The 21,630-nt window shown below is 40.5% G+C and overlaps 1 long non-coding RNA gene across 1 annotated transcript; it reads right to left on the minus strand.

Moving 5' to 3' along the window:
* Positions 1-17,442: 17,442 nt before the first annotated feature.
* Positions 17,443-17,928, minus strand: LOC134470389 (uncharacterized). Its single transcript, XR_010039241.1, has 2 exons — positions 17,794-17,928; positions 17,443-17,672 (listed from the first exon to the last, which is right to left on the minus strand). It is a non-coding gene; the product is annotated as an uncharacterized LOC134470389 (long non-coding RNA).
* Between the last annotated feature and the right edge of the window lie 3,702 nt (positions 17,929-21,630).

The following is a 21,630-nucleotide window of genomic DNA, read 5'->3' on the forward strand; positions in this document are numbered from 1 at the left end:
TGGCAACAGCAGGGAGTTCATGGCAGAGCAAATTGCTCACTACATGGTTAGGAAGAAAAGGAGGAGAGCACAAAGAAGCAATCTGCCTGCCTCTTGGTAAGCACCTCTCTCCAGCACAGGCCAGGAGGAGACCCAGTCAGCATCTCCTGTGAGCCTACTGGTGCGTGGGCTGGGAATCAAACATCACAACCCCTTTTCCCTGTTAGCAACTTGGGACAGAGGTCTGAGCATCTCTTAGGAGGGTGACTGTATGCAATATAGCAAATATGGAGAATCTCCTCCTGTCTTTAGTTTGAAAGCAAATGTTTTCACTGTTGTGTTTCATTATGATTAATTGTTTAACTCTATTCAATATTCTCTTTTGATTGGTTTTATAATGTTCCGTCTTTGGTTTGATTTTGCTATACCCAAATGGCTAGGCAACTATTGTAACGATAATGTGATATACTATGGTACTTACTACTGTTATCCCAGTAACCTGCTGTGAAGTTCTGTACCAATTTCACCGCATTGTCTTGATTGGCTTTGTTCTGTATTGTTCTGTTACACTTCTACTACCTTCAAAATACAAAAAGAAAAAGAAAAAGGAAGACACTACTTTCTACAGTCTCCTTCAAGAATAATACATCAAAAGGGCTCCCCACGAGGCTCCATGTCCTAAAAGGTTCTACTAGTTCCCAACAGCACTGCTTGGGGATCAGGCCTTGAACACATCTTTGGGAGAAGATTGACCAAGCCATAGCAAACTCTTAAGTGAAGACTACATGCCAAGAAAGCTACTCTCTGGCGAGAAATACAAATAAAATTCCATTATGTTGGTCTCCATCGGATAATGATCATTTGCCATGAATTTCTGAAATATTTCTCATTTCGTATAAATGGTAAAGAACTAATTAAATGTATAAGTGAATATAATTTAATTCCATATCTTGGTGGAATATTTCATCCACATAAACTCACAAATCTGAAAAAGATCTGTTTTGAACCATTTTCATTTTTAGTTTGGGAAAATGTAGTTGAATATCTATTTTCCTGGTGGTGGTATTTTTTGCCTGAATAATTATGCTGCTAACAAAACATTCCTAGTCTGTAGAGCTAAAGACAAACAAAACCTATTTCCAGACTTTCTGGGTAAGCAGCAGTTTTGTGCCTGGTAATAAATTTACTTTGAAAAAAGGCAAAGAAAGAAATGCTAAGAATAATAACATGCAATGTATATTAAACACCTAACATAATTTAAGCACTGTGGTAAGTGCCTTACATATGTAACTTTGTCTCCATCTTAAAAACAACTGAAACTATGCTGTGCTATGAAGTAAGTATATTTTTCTCCTTGTCTCTTTGGGTTTGGTTCCGTGACCCCTGCAAATACCAAATTCTGCAGATGCTCAATTCCTTTTTATAAAATGGCATAATATGTATAAGCCTCATATCTTCTTCCTGTTAGTTTAAATAATATCTAGATTGTTTATAATACTTAATTCGATGTAAATGCTGTGTAAACATATTTATTTTTTAGGAAATAATGACAAGAAAATGACTGTACATTTTCAGTACTTACATTTTTTCCTCCAAATATTTTCGTTCTATGGTTGGCTGAATCTACAGATGTGGAACCTACAGCAGATACAGGCAAGCAACTCTTTCAACTCTTCACTGTTACTACAGAGTAGAAGGCAGATAAGGCACTTCAGGCGGTGCTGTCCTAACAATGTATGTAGAAGGCTTGATATTTAGATTAATTCACTGCTTCCCAATGCTGTTTCTTTCTCAAGCTTTTTTCCCTCCAAGCATCCTAAGGATGGATAGATGAATTTGAGGGGGGGGGGATATTCTATGAGGACTGGAGTCCTTGAAGGATGGAGAACCAAGAGTTTCTCATCAGGGACTTTGGTATCGGTGCTGCAGAGTTATGTGGTGATGAAGACCTTGTTGGTTTCTCTAGTCTGTCCTGTCCCTGAAAATGGCACACCACCCACCTAACTTCTCAAACTTAATCCAGGGGTCATCTAAAACTTTTCTCTCTTCTTTCTTCCTCACTAGCAAATTTTGGTGTTCTACCTTACAATAGATCTAGAATATGGGTTCTTATGTTGTCTTAGTCTGTTTGGGCTCCCATAAAAAAATACCATAATCTGAGTGATTTATGAACAACAAATGTTTATTTCTTACTGTTCTGGATGCTGGAAGTTCAAGGTCAAGGTCCCAGCAGACTCAGTGTCTGGTGAGGGCCAGCTTTGCCTTCTTGTTTCTTCTTCAAGTGATAGAAGGGTCAAAAGAGCTTCCTTGGGCCTCTTTTGTAACGTCACAAAGCCCATTTGTGAAGGCTCTGCCCTCCTAGCCTAACCCCTCCTGAAGGCCTGCCAACTAATTCTGTCACACTGAGGATTAGATTTCAGCATAGGAGTTTGCTCAGGACACAGCCATTTGGACCATTTGCCCATCCCAGTAACTGCCACTCTCCTAAAGATTAATTTGTTCGCTTTCTCTCCTGATTGCTTGAGCAATCTTGACCATTTCCTAACTAGCCTTCCTGCCTCCACTCCTGCCAGCCTACAGTTCCACCCCCAAAGTCATATATTTAAAGCCATAGATCTGATCATGTCTTTTCCCTCTGCTTGATCTTCATCAACATCTTCTTAGAATCCTTATAAAATCCTTGTTCCTTAACGTGATGTGCAAGGGCTTGAGTGAACTGGGCCTTGTGCAGTTCTTTAAACTCTGACTTTGTACCCAGAGTCCTTTCCTATATGAGGGCCTGCATCCCCTCCACTGGGGCTCACGTCCTTCCTTAGACATTTAACATTAGCCCTTCAAAGAGGCCTCAGGCAGGCACGCCTCCACATGCCTCTCTAGCATACCAGTACCTCACACTTATAATAATTGTAATAATTTCTATACAAAATATAGAACTTATTACAATCTATTATCATTTTTATTTTACTAGTTGGTTGACATTTTTTTTCAGAACCGGGGATCGAACTTACAACCTCGTGCTTGCCAGGCGGGTGCTTATGCCATTAAGCTAAATCCCCAACCCCTAAGTTGATTGACTTTTGTTTATCCCTCCCTGTATAGGACTGGACCATATTTACTGGTGTCCTCAGAGCTTAGCATAGTGTCTGACAAATTAGATGTTCATTAATTATCTATCAAGCTATAACATGAATTATGACTTTTAAAGTATCAAAATGTTGCACACAAGTGCATGTACTATACACTGCTGTGGTTTGAATATGTCCCCCAAAAAACAAGTGTTGGACACTTAATTGCCAATGTAGTAGTACTAGGAGGAGGTAAGGCCTAATGGACATGACACATCATGAAAGCTCATGGATAGATTAATGCCCATTAAAAAAGGACTTGACTTTACAAGTTGAAACTCTGGCTCTCTTTAGTCTTTGTTTTGCCCTTCTGTTAAGGGATGACACAAAAAGAAGGTCTTTCTAGCTGGCGGTCCCTTAATTTTGGACTTTCTGTCCTCCAGAACTGTGAGACAGTAAATTTTTGTTCTTTATAAGTCATCCAGTCTCAGGGGTGTGTAGGGTGGCACATAATGGACCAAGACAGAAACACTAGAATGCCTGCTAACTCCTAATAACTCTCTTCACTGGGTTCCCCAAGTCAGAAATATCTGGGTCTACATGCCCCCAACCTCTGGTTACAGTGGAGTGGGCAGGTGGCTCAAAGTGAGTCGTTCAGAATTGCAGCCTGGCAATCTGGAAGTGCGACAGGGTTGACTGGCAAGGTAGAAGTCCAGTGAGAAGAGACAGAGACTGAAGCCTGAGCAGCTGGGCTCTTTGCACATGAAAATATGCAAAGGATAGAAATGTGCAAAGGATAGAGGGATCAAATTGGGGTCACTTTTCTGGCCCTGGTTGATATCTTCTTGTGGCCCAGGTGATCCTCTGTTCTTAGACCAAAGAAAATTTTAGCTACCTGCCTCCCAAACTATACCAGGGTGAAGCCAACATGGTGAGGATACCACAATCAATTTTATGAAAACAAGTTCACCAGGAAAATGCTGTGACTGCTTAAGCACAAGCTGCTCCATGCTTTGGCCTTATGTGATGGTAAATGATTTGCTTTTCAGCTAGAAACTATGTAAGTGACAAGGTTTCTAGAAGACTAAAGAGAGAAAAAGAAGTGAGAGTCCCTCATCTTTGTGGTGCTCCCCTGAAAGGACAGAGGGCTCATGTGATAGAAAGGCGATTGAAGTGAGCAGAGGTGGGGACTGACAGGGACTCACAGAATATAAAATGTCTGCTTGTGAGATATGAGTCCAAGAGCAACAGAGTGAATCTCCTCAGGTGATGGATCATTATGCTGAAATCAATCTTTACAATGGAAGACAAAGTTAGCCAAAATGAAATATTTCCTTCGAATGAGAGGTTTAAAGTGTAGTGGGCCGCTCCACGGATTGTAACAATCAATATCAACTTAGCTGAAGATTTTCTGAGCTGGACCTCATTAAACCTGATACTAATGAGAAACTAAAGTCCAGTGGCCACAGATGAGAGTTTAATATTGCCACAATCATGCCAAATTGAATGTCCTTTATCAGCAAAGGAATAGGGTTGAAATATGTTAGCTTCACAGCAATGCAACCAGCTGTAAAGTATCTCTCAATGAGTCCACCACGGTGTGAACATCAAATGCCCAGCAAAAGCTATTTATATTTGAAGATTATTAGACACAAGCTGCACAGAAGTATTGCCTCAGAAAATTCTGTCCCTCAGCAGACAGTCCTGTGGTGAAATTCCAGAAACCATTGAGCTCTCCAGAGTCGTTTCTACTTTTTACCAGGATCTACAGCTCTGTGTGGAGGGTCCTGCCTATCACCTTGCAGATCTGGACAGAGTGGAGGGGAAGAGCGGACACAGACCCCTGCTGTTGTTTAACAACCACTTTCCAAACCTGAAGCGAGGCTGGTGGGTGCAGTTCACAGTACTGATGAAGATATGTGCAAAACCCTCCTGGGAACCCCCACTCTGGCATCCCAGGCTTATTGGAATAATGGTCATGTGCTTGAGCTGTGGTGAGTCTCTGCCAAAAGAGAAAGGTTACAAGGCTTAGAGCACCATTTTCCAAACTGAACTCAACAAGGTGTTAGTATGTGTCAGGAGATAAAAAAGATTACACAGTGAGACACTGAGCTAATCAAGTTAAATTCACAATTAAAGTGTATACGTGTGATTTTCCTGAACATAGTATATATCTAAAGGTCTACACACCTATAGTATAAAAATCCATAGAGGGAGTCTGGGAAGATGGTGGAACAGTAAACAACCTCTCTGAGAGAAACAGTCCAGATGCTGGATATAGCATTCTAAAGAAGACAAGAAGGAAAGAAGTGGGTCCCCTCAACTCGGGAAAAAACTAAAGTGAGAATTGAAGCCCACTGAAAGAATAAAAAAAAAGAGAAAAACTTAAACAGAAGGAGGTGGTAGCTGGCAGCGCTTTCACTGGAGTTGGAACCACTGTGCCAGAAGCACTGTTGGAACTTGGAGACACATGGGCACAGTGAAGCTGGTGGCTAGCAAGCCCGAAGGCATTGGTGGGGAGAAGTGGTGGTGGAGGGGAGCAGCAGACCAGAGATCTACACTCGCTGGCGGTGAGCCTGTGGGACTCAGTTCTCCTGCGGCAGTGGGAGATTGGCAAGGCGCCATTTTGGATTTGATCAGGATAAGCCTGGAGACAGAACTGCAACCAGCTTTGTTTAGCTACTCCTAGCTCAGAGCAGACTAATGCAAATTGCTCGGACTGAGTCCCCCACTCTGTGTGGTCCAACAGCCACTGCTGAGGTTTCCCTAAAGCTATCCCTAACCAACCCCACCCTCCCGGCACACACTAGCATGGTGAAGTCTCCTGTGGTTAACCAACTCAGAAGGGAGGGGCCAGCCTGCCCCACCCCTGCTTACACTCCAATAGCCACCAACAGAATGGGGAAAACAGCAAACAGCAGAAATCCCTAGCCAACACACTTCAGATTAATAACCAATACAGGTAGTGCTGGGGACCCACTACCCACTTATCCAGAAGAAACCAGGAACATGACAAGAGGAAGAAACAAAAGGTAGTCTCTGGCCTCCAGCCCAAGTAGTACTGGCCAAGGAGATGTAAACAGGGAAGAGGTTGGGAGTTGCACACCTGCAGTTTTTGAAGCAACAGCAACTGAAATGAAGAAACAATTCTATGAAGCTATAAAAGAACTTAGAACAGAAATACTGTTACAAGCAAAAGAAGATATGAGGAACATAATAAAAGAATTGCTAAGCACCTTTAAAGAAGACACAGATGAAAGAATAGAGGAGCATAGAAAAAGGAGGGAAACCTTCAAAGAAGAATATAAAAAAATTTAGAATGAGGGGCTGGAGATTTAGCTCAGTGGCATAAGCGCCTGCATTGCAAGCAGGCAGTCATGAGTTCGATCTCCGGTACAGATAAAAAGGAAAAAGACAAAAAAAAAAAAAAAATTTAGAATGCATGAAACAGATTCAAAGAGATTACCAGGAAATTAAAAAATCCATTGAAAACTGGCAAAACTGCTTGAAAAAAACTAAAGATAGACTATCAAACCTTGAAGACAGGTTTGCAGCTTTCAATTGTGAAAGAAAAGATCTCTTAAAAATAACAAGGAACCAGGAAATAACAATACAAAGGCTAGAAGATGCAAGAGAATCTATAACTTGAGAATAAAAAATATGAGGGAAGAAACAGGAGTAAACACAAGTGAAATACAAAGGCTATTCACAGAAATAATTAAAACTTCTCGAGCATTAGGAAAAGGAAATGATATTCAGTTATATGAGGCATACAGAACTCCAGCCAGCTACAAGCAAAATAGATCTATACCCAGACATATAATAATCAAGATCCCAGAAATTCAACACAGGAACAGAATATTAAAAACTGTCAAAGGAAAAAAAAATCACCTATAAAGGAAAAACCCATCAGAATCACAGCAGACTTCTTGACACAACCATTAAATCAAGAAGAGATTGGAGTGAAGTATTCCAAGTCCTGAAAGAAATAACCTCCAGCCCAAATTGATGTATCCTGAAAAACTATCTCAAATTAATGGAGAAACAAGATACTTCCATGACAAAGAGGAACTGGGGAAGTTCATGTCCACCAAACCAGCCCTACAAAAAATACTGAAGGACATTCTAGAGAGAGAAAAGGCCATGGTTTCAGGAACAGTGGCAGAGGGGGCTCACTGAACCAGGCAGACAGTGGAATGAAGGGATAAAGTAGACAACCAATGGCTGAAAAAATAACATGGCAGAGATGAGGCAGAGAAGGTTGGCTATAATCACTAATACGGATGGCCTTAATTCACTAATAAAAAGAAACAGGTAGGGTGGATCAGGAAATAGAGTCTATCAATATGCTCTATATAAGAAATACAATTAACCCAAAAGAGGGCTTATAGACTGAAAGTCAAAGATGAGAAAACAATGCTCTATGTGACAGAACCAGATAAAAGTGAGGGTAGCTTGCCTATCAGCTGCAGATTGGCTAGAAAGCCATAACACTTTTATACAATGGAAAACTACTCAGCTATAAAGAAAGAAAACCTTGTAGGTAGATGGATACAACTTGAGATTATGCTCAGGGGTAAAACGGTTCAGAATCACTTAGGTGAATAGTGGCTGCCTCCCTAATCTAAAAACTAAAGGAGTTAGTGGGATGCAAAGTGTACAATGCACCTTGTGAAAGCAAAGGGGAGGAATTGTCTAAAAAGGGAGGGCAGTGGCCATTGTTAATCTTATATCATGATTTGAAACCCATATTGTTTTCATCGTTCTGTTTAGTTTGGTTTTATTCTGTTCCAGTTTGTCTGCTTGTATTAGATTTGATGGTGTAGACAGCTATTCCAAAGATAGCAGGATATATTATGGTAACCATTTTTGATTTCCTTTTAACTTGATTTGAAGCCTTTTATTGCTTTCACTGTCTTCTTTTGACTGATTTTATTCTATGCTGTTTTGTTTGATAGTATCAAGTCTGAGGGTATAGGCAATTACTTTGAAGACAATAAGATTCAATATGATACCCATTCTGGTTTGACTATTATCTTCTTTTGCAGTCCTGTAATGTCTCCAATGTTCTGTTTTTACTGGTTTTGTTCTGTACTGTTTTGTTTAATTTTATTATACCTGATAATATGGGCAATTCTTTTGAAGATAGCAAGAGGCATTATGGTAACTGTTGTTGATCACCTTGTATTTTGTTTTTATATTGTGTACTATGTCCATCCTTTTGACTGACTATTTTGTTTTGTCACATTTGGTTTTATTCTCTTCAAAATAACAAAAGTTTTAAAAAAATCAATAGAAACCCAGATTAGTAAACACATTACCAGTCCCAGCAAGTCTGCTGGTTGCCTCTTTCTGGTTCTGCCCTCTTCTTTTTCTCAAGGGAAGCAATGTTTTGAATTTTGTGTTTGAGTTTTACTTTTCACTATAGTTCTATTATATATATTTCCTTAGACAAAAAATTTTCAATTTTATTTCCTTTTTGAATTAGCTTTATACAAATGTCATGCTATAAATATTCTTCTGAAATATTCTATACTTGGTTTGAAGTTTCTGGGTCTTATTTTTGTTGATGTACATAGTTGTAGCCCATTTTTACTGGTAGTATCCATTCTATGAATATACCACCATTCACTTTCATTTTCTTGTTTGACAGATAATATGTCGCTTACAGTGTTTTCCTATTATAAACAATAGACTATGAATTTTCTTGTACATGGATTTTTTTCCTACAGCACATGTGTAAAAATTTCTGTACAGTATGTATCTAAGAGCAAAATTACTAAATGTCAGGGAAGCACACTCATAATTTTATCAGAGAAACCAAATTATTTTCCAAAATGGTGCTTCTAATTTTTATTTACTGCAGCGAGACTTAAGCATTCATTTCTCCATATTCCCACCAACACGTGGTAATGTCAAACTTAAATTTTTTCCAGTTCTTTGTGATTTTGATCTTCATGCCTTTTGTTAGTGAGTCTAAGCATCTTTCATACATTTATTAGCATTTGAGCTTCCTCTTCTGTAAATAATGTTCTTGCTCAGTTTCCAAATGGGTTGTTAGTCTCTTCCTTGCTGATTTTTAGAAGCTCTTTATGCATTCATCATTGTAATTCCTAAATTGTATGTTTGTACAATTTCTTCTTCCAATAAGAGATTTGGATTTTTACTTTCTTAATGGTGTTCTTTCATAAACAGAAGTTTTACATTTTAGTATAGATATATTTACTGGTTGTTTATGTGTGGTAGTGCTGTCTGGGTTCAGTTTAAGAAATATTTCCCTACCAGAGATTACAAAGAAATTATTCTGAATGTTTTTAAATTTTTCTTTTCACACTTAAATCTCTAATCATTGTTTTCACGAGATTTCTTTACTTCATGTATTGATTAGTATTCTCATTGCTGAGAAAAAGGAGGAGAGATGCACAGCTTTGGTGGGCTCAGTCTGTAAGAAAAGAGAGAAAATGAAGAAGCCAGGAACATGAATGTGCCCTTCAGGTCACACCTCCAGGAAATCACTCCCTATTGGCACATTCCACTGGGAATTCATCAGTGATTGAGATACCAGTAAGCACAGTGCTCCGTGATCCAATCGCTTTGCAGTAGCCCCACATCTGCCCACGTGAGACTATTGGGGAACACGTGAGATCTAAGCCATGACACCGCAGAACCTCCCTCTGTTGTTAATATGTACTATGGGCCTTCTGAAGGCAGACAGGAGGCAGCATTTTTCTGTTGTGTTTGGCCTTGGGTTTCAAAGACATCTGTGGACAGCCTGGAACACGCATGGAAACCCCTATTCTCTATAGCAGCAACTGAATCTTACTTTATCCTGTACCTCAAACAGTTGCTGAGTTACTTGTGCTTTAAAAAATTTATTTTAAAAGGGGTCGGGGATTTAGCTCAGTGGTATAAGCACCTGCTTGGCAAGTGCTAGGTCATGAATTTGATCTGCAGTACAAAAAAAATTATTTAAAAATAAAGACCTTATTACCTAATATAAACTGTAAAAAAAAAAAGAAGAAACAATCAATATATACACAGAATACTAGTTGGTGTAAAATTTTAAAATATAAATGTATGAATATTCTTATCTCTTTTCTTCATTGCATGGCACTCATTTGGGGAAGGGAATGTTGTGTGGATGATTCCTGCCTGCAGAATTCTGCCATAAATTTTGTTTTTGGAGAATTGGGTCATAGTCTTGTAAAGGGAAGGCAAGAGGAGTGAACTGAGATAGTAGTAAAGAGCTGGAGAAGGGGTGGCGCACAGGAGTTAGGGGAGAAGACATACAGATGAGCTTCTCAAGTCCTGGGTGCTGGAAACAGGTAGGGTGCAGGGTGGAAAGTGGGGAGTTTGTAAAAGAAAACAAGAGGCTGGAAAAGCAACATAGCACGAGAGTGTGAGAATCTGAGAAGTACAATGAAGGGGTAAAAGAAATAGTATTGTGAATTACAAATTATACCTCTTTGAATGCCCTCTAAGAGATGTTAATACATTTCAGAATAACTTTCTAGTTGCTGGATTGCTTTATGTTTTTTAATGCAACATCACATTAAGACTAACAAGTTAAGCCTCCAGGCTTACATTATTTTTTTTATTCACATGATTTTATTTGATCATAGTAATCCATAGAGAGGGAAAATATTATTTATTCTCATTTAATACCTCAGAATACTGCCTTATACTAGCAAAGTGACTACTAGCCACACAGTTTCAGAGTGAGTAGACAGGTATCAAATCCAGATGAATAAGCATAGGTCTGCCTTCCTTCCTTCCTTCCTTCCTTCCTTCCTTCCTTCCTTCCTTCCTTCCTTCCTGTCTCACAGCCTGTAGGGCAGACTGGCATGTGAAAGGAAGATTTTCACAAACATTAATTATCTTGAAATAAAGTGGCCAGTTTTTAGTATTTGGGTCTAATGATCACAATTATTTAAGAAATGCTACTCAAAGATTAGTAGAAAGTCCCTGTATCTCGTGTAATTTAGTGGGCTATTTTCACTGAGCTCAGCACTTCTCAAGTTCAGCTTACGTAATGCTGACCATACGTTTTAAGTCAGGGGACCAGTAACAAGGGTAATTTATTCACAATCATAAGATGTAGCTCAAACTTTTCTCTATATTCCTAAGAAAATGATGGCAGAATGGCTATGGTACAGCCCACTTAAAATTTATATTTAAAAAAAGATTAAAAAGTTAACCAGCCCCAGGGAAATAAGCCCCTGACAGTTCAATGAAATAGGAACAGAACAGTTTATTTTCTGAAGAATGTACTTAATATTATCGCTGAGTTGATCTTACTTTGTCATTATGAATACATATGTAAATTATGTGTTTTGTACAGTCTCATTGGCCAAAGTTGGCCCATTTTAAAACTGGATCCTTCGAAGCAGAGGGCAACAGATGCTAGGAGCAGGAAATCTTTCAAGTGATTATTGGATTTCAGTAGCATAAAGTGTCTTCTACCTCTAATGATTATCACCACTTCCAGTTAAAGGTATCCCCCACCTTTTGACTGGTTTTCCCCTTTGGTAATGTGCTGGGATCCATTTCTTGCTATAGTGCCATGCTGGCTGTGACGCAGTCATTCTGAGGCTCTGTGACCACAGAGCACAGTATCATTTCCTCTCATGAATGGAGTGAATCTGCGAGCACGCACTACAAACCGAAAAGTCAGATCTGTGGTCCCAACATAACAGTACTGAAGGTGATTAATAGTTTTTCCTAATAAGGTAAGTGGCATTAAATAAATTACTGACTTTTCTTAGCATATTACTAAAGTTCTTTGGAATGTGAAAAATAGAAGTCTCCCACTTACATAAGGAGGATTGATTAAGTGTGAATTCATACAATGGGATTCTGGATGCTTTGTGTCTCAGAGCCAGAGCATTTTACCTGATTAGTACAGATTGTACTGGAGCCATTGGTGAATTCTCCAGGTACTCTTTTCAGTCAAAGAAGAATGACTTGTTTAGTGTGACACTGAAATGACTTTGTAGCAGATCCAGAGAAAGCTGGGTTGTGGATGACTCAGAGCAAGTGACCATGGACTAAATTTAACTGTTCCAAAGATTGCAGTGTTACTGTTATGCTCAGGAGGGTCTCTGCTCATATTACTGTTCTTCGTTCTTTTGTTACATATTTTTCTCTACCTGATGTATTCATTCTTCTTTGCAAACTCCTGCCCATCTTCCAGAACTCAACTTGAAAGGTGTCTCTTTCATGGATTCATCCTTGATTCCATTGGGATTTATTTTTCCCTCCTGGATCTTCACACCACTCTTTGCTATATATATATATGCCTTCAATACAGAGTGAAAAATACCAGTAATTATGTTCTTTCTACTAAATCATAAACTTCTTTGGGACAGGACAGTATATTATCTCTCATGCCCTTTTGCTCCTGATGATGCCTACTATTCGGGAAGGTACAAGGCTGGCAATGTATAAATGGTTGTGCTGTTACACTTTGGTGATATGTCTTTACCACTCAGAATATGAAACTTCTGCCCACATAGGATTTAAGTGGGCTTTTAGTGCCTTGGAACGATACTCTCCCACTCCACTATTTACGGAGTGCTTGTTTAGGTCATTAATTTCTCACAGTGGAGACAGGTCATTGTTCCTTCCTCTGCTTGATAATTTTCCCATGGTCACACTATTGATGAAAGGTGAGCCAGGGAGTCAAACGGAAATCTGTCTCACTCTAAAGCCAACTCTACAGAGACTGAACGACACTCCAGGAAGGCCCATCTACCCCAGGAACCTGCAATTTTACATGTTGAGTTTTAAATTTCTTGATTAATTTATAGGGTTAGTGAGAGAGAGAAAGAGAATGGTTAATGAAACAGTCAAATAAAGTGAAGCATTCTAATATATTAGAAATAGTTGGTGAACCCTAGTACTGCAACTAATTTTCTTTCTTTCTTGCTTTTATGTGTTTTTGTTCTTTCTTTCTTTCTTTCGTTCATTCTTTCTTTCTTGTTTTTTGGTACTGGGAATCAAACTCACAACCTCGTGCTTGCCAGACAAGGGCTGTACTGCTGAGCTGTATCTGCAACCCTGTAACTAATTTCTTAACCTGGAACATCTGACAATTAGCAAAAAGCTTTCCCTTCAGGAATTGTTCACATGGGAAAGAAATACAGAGGAGGGAACCAGTGAGGAACCACAAGAGAAAAAGTGTGTTAAACAGCAGAAATTGCCGAAGACCAGCCACAGGACAGAGACAGAGGGAATAGGAGCTGGCCATAAAAGGGTGCACTATCTGCAGAGGGGTTCAAAACAAAGCCAACTAAAAATTCCCATGACGATTTTTAATGTCAGAAATACGATACTCTTCCCAAAGGGTTAAACACTCCTGTATCATTCCACCTTGGACCACTCCTGGGCCAACTTCAAGATGAGGACATCACGTATGCACTCTGCATTGGAGATCACAGCACAAGCATTTGAGTCCCATCTCTTCTGATTGTATCCAGGCTCTGAGCAGCCCTGAGCTGAAAGTGCTACTTTGGATAGATAAAAATGAGAAGGAAATGTGATGCTCTGTGAAAATGTATTGGTTTTCTATTGCTGCTCTAATAAAGTATCACAATCTCTGTGGCTTAAAACAACAGAGATATATTTTCTTACATTTCTGGCAGTCAAATGACTCCTAGGCTAAAATCAAGGTGCCAACAAGATTTGCATTCTTTTCGGGGGTTCTAGGGAAGGAACCTTGTCTAGCATTGAGGCCTCCTATGCTTCTTGGCTTGTGGACCCTTCTTCTGTCCTCACAGTCAGCAGCATGGCATCTTCCATCCCTCCATTTTCTTTCTCACACTCACTCTCCTGCTCCCTCTTTTACTTCCAAAGACCTGGGCCACCTAGATAATCTGGGATAATCTCCCTGCATCAAATTCCTGCGCTTGTTCCTACCCACAAAGTCCCTTTTGCTATACAAAGCTATTTACAGGTTGTGAGGATTAGGATTAGACAATTCTAGGGTACCTTGCTTATTCACAAGAATTTAGAATAGAAATTAGAGACCAGGAGGCTGGATTCCATTCCCCAAAGAAGTTACGTGCCCTGGTGTAAATCTCAACCATTCGGAGCCATTGTTTTTGCCTAGTCTCTACTAGGATATTCTCTTCAAGAAATAGTGCCTTTACCTGAACACAGGGAGGCTTGGCCTCTGCCAATTAAGAACTGGGCTTGTTTTACACACCTGTAAATGATACAGTAGCATTTATTTAAGGCTACTTCTGAAAATGTCATTAGTCCTTCTAATGGCATTTCTGCAGGTTTTAGCTGATTTCTGCTTACGATCCTATATTTACTTACGCCTTGCCTACAGAGAGTGTAAGTTTTCAGTTCCTAATAGGGGCCTCCAATTCTGTAGCGTGGCTGATGCATTAAACATCCACAGCCAAATTGCTTAACGCCCAGGTTTTTTATCCCCTTCAAATGAAAGCTTTTAAAACACCCAGGCTCCATGCAGGCTGAATGACACACACAGACTTTCTGCGGGCTCTGGGGGGCAGGCGATCCTGGTTCCCGTCAAGTTCTAAATCTGGATGCTTTTTTATAGTGGGACAACTAAAAGGAATTGCTGCCTTATGATATATAACTACTACTTATTATAGATTGATCCATTTTGCAGCAGGGAGGTGAAAGGCAGGGAACTGTAGGAAGAACAAGAACCAATCTTAGACCCGAGAGCAAGTAACCTTCTAATTGCCTTCTCCATGACAGCAACATAAGCTTCTTTATGGCAGCTTTATTTCACAGTGACCTGCCACACTGCTGTAATTTTCCTGATGTCACTCACGCAGGTTTAAAGAATGATTGGTTTTACGGCTTTTATTTGGGAATTTGTCAAGGTTTCACATTGTGGCAGCCTTGAAGCAGTGGCCTAATAGTCCATAATTTGGTGCTTAAGAGGATAGTAGTGGTAACCTGCGCCAACCTACCATGAACACATCCTTATGCCTGTCAGGGGAATCTCCATAATTTCTTTTATGCTTCAGTAAGCCTTTGCTGTTAGAAAACTCCATTCCAGGTTCCGGAGGATTCCTGGTTTCCTGAGATGGGAGAAAAGCTTTTCAAGCTTCATGATCAGGTTGATATTTAAAGCTAATTCCCATGAAATGTACTTCAGGTGTTAGTAAACCCAGACTCAGGTCAGCAGAGTCTGGTGATCAGGATTTCCGTGCCCGTTTTATTTATGACTCATAGTCTGGAAATGAAATGAAAAATTATGTACTGAATTCTGAGTCTCTCTCTCTCTCTCTCTCTCTCTCTCTCTCTCTCTCTCTCTCTCTCTCCCTCTCTCCCTCTCCCTCTCCCTCTTCTTCTCCCTCTCCCCCCTCTCTTTCTCTATCTCTGTCTGTCTGTCTGTCTGTCTCTCTCTCTCTCTCTCTCTCTCTTTCTCAGATCTCAAAGCCCCCAGATGTTTTTAGAACCTAATTTTGAGAACAGGGTTGGCCTCCTGCCACAATGCACACTCATAGGTTTTGTAAAAATTGTGCCTCCCAAAGTCTCCTTCTAAAAGGAAGGAACCAGTCCCTGGTGTGGTTGCTCGGAACACCCTGGGCTGACGATGCAGTGTGTAAACACACGCAGGTACACAGCTGCTTCCTCCCCGGCTCCTGTCTCTCCTAGGTGCCTGGGCCGGCTTCAGCTCCTTGTATACCTGCTGGTGTTTATCACAGCTGGCTTTTCCCCCTCTGTGCGCCTCAGCATAGCCGGTGCTTATTTGAGCAGTGGGTGATTTTTCTGAAGTGACCTCCGCTGCGCGGGAGATTTATGGTGGCGTTTGCTTTCATTATGTGTGGAGGCAGCCTTGTGAGCTCACTGCGTGGCTGTCAGAGGGAGAGCAGAATGCTTCCCAGAATAAGCCTCCGGTATTATCTTTGAACATATGTTCTTGATTAAATGAGAAGAGGAAAGTCTCTTCGTTTTTCCCATTTGGAGGTTAAAGTGGAGGGTTTGTCTAAAAACAGATTGCAGTAAATTGTGGGTTTATTTGAACAGTATGTCAACATTATTTACTCATGGAAAAAAAAATCTCAAATTGATAGGTTTCTTTTAATTACCTCATCCTGAAAGCTGCTTTCAACAAACAGCAAATATTTCAGAAGCCATTTGGATAAGTCTAGAAATGTAGAATTACTGGAAACCTGCCGAGAATAATACCTTTGAAAATGTTTCTATAGTTCTGAGTATAAGAAAACTTGATTAGGACACAGCTTGCGCTCAGCAAACTGGGTAGTGCCTTCTGTGATCTTGCTGGCCTCACTGTAAAAGATGTTTTTGGATATTCTTGCCTAATACTGATCCTACAAGGCTGAAAAACAAGTACCTCTCTGGGGTTAGATTCCACTATCTGTCTATAGCACTCAGAACAGAGTGACCTTGTTTGCCCCCACTATATTAATATTTTCCTCTTGAGTGCTAAGTACAAAAGCTGAATGAAAGAAAATTCAGTAACTGGGCAAGTTCTAGGCAGATCCAAAGGATTAGTCTAGCAAATCTAACCGAAGCACATTTCATCAGATAATGCCCTTGGACTTCATTGCTTGGTCTTGACTAGATGAAAAATGATCACTAGGCTCACTTAGCTTGTCTTGAGGGGAAAAGGGTGAAGGGACTCACATAAACCCAGAGTCCTGGGTCTTCCTTTACCTTCCTTTGCAAAACTGCTGGTGATGTTTGCCGTGTGTGTGTGTGTGTGTGTGTGTGTGTGTGTGTGTGTTGATAGGGTGGATGGGGTGGTGAGAGAGAGGAAAGGAGGGTATAAAATATCTGCAAGCAAAAGATTGGGGCAGATTTGGAACCTGCACACTGCAGTTCATCCTGGACCATAAGTCTTCTGAGCACATCTAACTTCAGGTGACATTTCTTTGCTGCAGTATACATCTGTCTCATTAAGATTTTTTCATTTAAAACTGCCTCATGCAGGGATGATTTCTGGAATGCTGTATGAGCTGATAAAGTCATATTTGTTAAATACTGAAATCTCTACCACTTGACACATCACTGCCTGAGACCTGTGTCACATTAGGTGCATGCTGGTCTTTTCTTCTAGAAGTCCCATCCAGATCTCTCTCAATCTATCAGCTACAGACTTAATGCCCAGGGCTGTAGGGACTTCCAGGAGCAGACTAGGCCCTACTGTTGGCCCTTGAGACTCACCAGTGGTCAGAAATTCTGAATCCTGGCCCTGGGCATGTGTGCAGTTGGTAGTAGCTGAGCCTCACACAGACGATCCTGCTGCCTGCCCTGACAGCGACCCACAGGCAGCCAGAATCCTCTTGTCCCTTGGTTTATGTGGAGCAGGTCAGACAACAGAGACTTGCTAGCCAGTGTTCCCAGTCATGCCAACAAAAGTCACATTTCAAAAAGAAGTTCTGAGCCATTTGGGAGATCAAAGCTTTTTTTCTTCCTATCCTTACATCACTTTTCCTCCATACACCAGTGTGAAGTCCAGCAGCCTTCACCGTGGAGACCAGCCCAGGAGTGGAAGATGTAATTCTAGTCCCAGCTCCAACACTTAATAACTCCATGACCTTGGGCCAGGGACTTAACCTCTCCACACTGCAGTTTTCTCTTTTGAAGAGTAGGGCTGTTGGACTCAATTCCTTCCAGCTGTAACAACAAATGATTTTTAGTCCTTAAATGTCTGTTTACTAGGCCATTCATCCACCCTATTGATGGATATGCCATTTATGCTTCCAGAAGAGAAAGAAAAAAATACCATAAATAATACCTGAACACGAGCTGGAATAAGAATGATGCCACTGTCCTCACGCAGTCTGAAAGAGGAAGTTGACAGGCGCGGGATGGGGCTGGCTTGCTCCACCCCTGCTGACATCAATCAGCACACATGAGCTCTGTAGCTCGCTTGGCTGGTGGAACTTCATGCTGGTGCAGCTACAACCACTAGTTCATTTCCTGTTCCTCCCAGCTGAGGTCATCTGTCTCGTGGTCCTGCCATGGCCATCATCTTTAAAATATGTGCCATGGCTCATTGGGGACCTTAAATGAATTTATTATTAATTTTTTTTTCAGTACTGAGGGTTTAACCCAGGTCCCAAGTCTAAGCCATGTATCAAGAGCTTAACTTTTTGGTTGAGAAGGGATCTCTCTAGCTTGCCAAATTGCCCAGGCAGGGTTTGATTCTATTGCCTCAACCTCTCAGAATTGCTGAGATTACAGGTGTATACTACAACATCCAGGTAAATCATCTTATTAGTAGTAGGAAAACTAATCTCAATACACAGCAACAATGTCAAGCCAGGTGTGGTGGTGAATGCTTGTAATCTCAACACTTAGAAGGCTGAGGCAGGAGGATTGCAGGCCAGCCTGCACTACATAGTGAGAACCTGTCTCAAACAAACCAAAAAACAATATCAATACCTGACTTAGGGTGCCGTTATATTATTAATAATATTTACAATGGTTTTTGATTTTGAGTATTGATAATTAGAATTTGTACATTTTGATTTCTTTATGATTTTAAAATATTTTAGGCCCTCAAATTATAATTTTTAAAACATAACAGGGATAGTTTTGATGTAGAGGAGAGGGAGGAAACACTTCATTTCTTCTGTTAGAATAAATACTAGTTATGAGGTAATTACTAATATACAGACCTGTATCATACATATTTTTATTATCAACCTATCCTCTAGTTAGAGATTATATTTAGTCACATAAGATAAATATCGAGGATGATGAAGATTAAAATACTGTGATACAGCTGATTGCTGCTGGCAGGAAGATTGTTTTAGACTTGTTGGGGGTAGAAAAGTTTATGGACATACATGAGAGTCTGTGGTTTTCTAGAAGCTTCAGTTCTGCTTGAGCCTATTTGTCTAAGTGCGTTAGCGGATTCTCTTTATAGACAAGTGGATGTGGTGTGAGTTTGGGTCACTCAGGTTGGTTTTCTTTTTTTAAGTGAATTTTAAATCTCTCATCTCATTTCTGTGTTTCACTTTCACTTCTCAGTTTGTCTTCATAATAAAAAAAAAATCCTACTAGGATTGAACTCTACTCAGTTTTAGGATTTACAGGGTTTTTCCCCATGAGCAACATTGCAGACCAAAATATTTAAGCTGCAAATTTCAATACTTTTGAATTAGACATCAGGATTTACCCCTATTAAATATTCTTTTTAATTTAAGTGCAGATTAAACATAATTTTCACTTCTAGATGCATGTACTAAATTCAAGATCCACAAATAACTGTCAAAGTATAATGTGAACAAGTTTCTTCAGCAATTGGAATTATAACATGGAGGATTTTTAATCATCATGGTGATAAGATTTCAGATTTAGCCTGAACTTTTTACAGTGGCAAATGTGCCAAGCCACCCCGTACCCTCCTGTGTATGTGCGTGCACACTGTGGGGTGTGGCAAGACCTTCATGATAAAACAAAAGCTTACCTATCGGACTTAGCAATGAAGGCTGAATCTGCACCTTGAGGGGCCAGCTGAGCATCACGGTGGACACTTACTCTCAGGGTCCTTTTGTTGGGGATTTCATACTTACTAGAATGCTTTTATTTCCATGATGCTTGTGGGAAACTTCTCTAATAATACTTAGGTCCAATGATAAGCTCAACTATCTCTGCACAAACCACACAGTGTGGCTGTGATCAGAGTGGAACTTATAAAATTTTTTGGCACCAAAACTTTGGGAACATAAAAGGGAAATACACATCAAGGGTCACATCAAAACAAAGGACCTGGTTTGCAAGATTCAACTCATGGTTTCTATGTCCACCAGAGAAAGTCTTCCCCCTCTACCACTTGGTGGAGACCTCAGGTTAAGTCCCAGAGTGATGAATATTTCCTCCCCCATTTGTCTCTTTTTCCAACCTGGGACTTCTTTTCCCAGAATGATAGGTATCATCAGTGTCCACTCCTCCAGTGAACATTCAGTCCCTTCCAGCAGAACCTTCACCCATGACCCCTACAAGATCAGCACACCCTGGGCTGGCAGAGCATCCCCACGAGATATACAGGAGGATAAGGAGTGCTGATATTTGGGCACTGGAGGAAAGTCAGAATCAAACCCAAATGCTTTCTCATAATGATGGTTCTCACCTTTTTCTGTGTTTATAGCATATTTGAAAGTGTGAGGATTTTTGTCAGCAACCTGGAAGAAATTGAAAATTAACAAGTCAACAATAATTATAAAACAATCACTTCTCTGGTGTAACAGCTCACACTGTGTTTTATTACTTTGCTGCTGTTGAATAAAATGTTGTATTAATCTGACTTTCTCCTCTATAAAGGTGATAGGATGGAGAATGTTCCCGGAAGACCTCAACTGTTCACAGGTGGGGCTGTTAGAAGTGACTGGCTGTGAAGCACTACAGCTGACTTTGCAGGTGGGGGATAGGGTCTGGCTGGAAAAGGTGGGTCACCATGGGGTGACCCGGAACACCTGTCTCCTGTGCTGGTTCCTCCCTTCACTTTCTCTTTCTGGCCGTCGTGACATGAGCAGCTTTCCTCTGGCCTCTCACCTTACCATTTCTACCTTGGAGCCAGGCACTCGGGACACAAACATGAGCCCGAATAAAGCTGTCCTCCTTTAAGTCGTGGGTGTGGGGTACTGGGTCTCCGCAATGAAGAAAGTGTGAACACAAAAGGCAAAGTTCTCCCTTGTTCCGATAAACACCTTTCTGTTCTGTTTGCTGTTACTCATGCCTCACTCTCGGCACATTGATCCTTTGTTCTACCCAGTGTCGCTTCTGCCCCTTGAGCTCTGTGGTCCATCTGACGGACATCGCAGTAGTAACCTCCTCAAACGTTGCAGAAATAAAACTTGCATATTATTCACAAATTATTAGCATGCACGTGCAACTTGGCCTGGCATACTGCAGTGCCATATGACCCTGGTTGTCTATTGTATCCCATTAGTAAGGTAACTACAAGATCCATTTTGCACTACATATTTTTGGCAAACCTTGTTATATAAACTTGCTTCTAGTGTACATATATAGGAAGATATTTGCATTTAAATTTCCTACATGTGTGTAGGAAATTTAGAGATGTGAGTATGTTTTCAATGAACAATATGTCAAGGAATTCTGGCTAAAACACAAGGATCTATATATGACTTTCTCAGCATGGGCCCTGGAGTGTTGGAGTGTTGTGGCTACCTCAGAACAACGGGAAATGTTTTGCGGTGAATTTCCTGTTCCTGGAAAATTACATGATTTTAAAAAAATCCCTTCTTTGTGCTTGGGAATTATCTGTGTGCCAATGTCAGAAGAAGCCCTTGAAAGGATTCCTTCAGTTCCCACCTCCTCTCCAAAGTCCAATAATTCTAAAAAAGTGGAAACGGAAGAGCGCTTGTCACTAAACTTCTTAGCACTTTAAAATAGCCAGATGTTTTGTGTGCAACTATGTCAAGTTTGGACTCACACCAGGCCATGAAAATACTCTGCCTTTTTTTAGCAACTAAATTGCATGCATAACGCAGAGGATATTCTGAAAAGTCATTTTCTTATTGCTTTGTCTGGGCTACTCACACATCAGCCATCGGCTTGTCTGCTCAATGCCAGAGAGGTGGCTTTGGATCAGCTGCTTGCT

Source organism: Cavia porcellus, unplaced genomic scaffold (assembly GCF_034190915.1).
Source record: "Cavia porcellus strain 051 isolate PalLab524CR breed Dunkin Hartley unplaced genomic scaffold, mCavPor4.1 scaffold_14, whole genome shotgun sequence".
In the NCBI taxonomy this organism is placed as follows: Eukaryota; Metazoa; Chordata; class Mammalia; order Rodentia; family Caviidae; genus Cavia; species Cavia porcellus.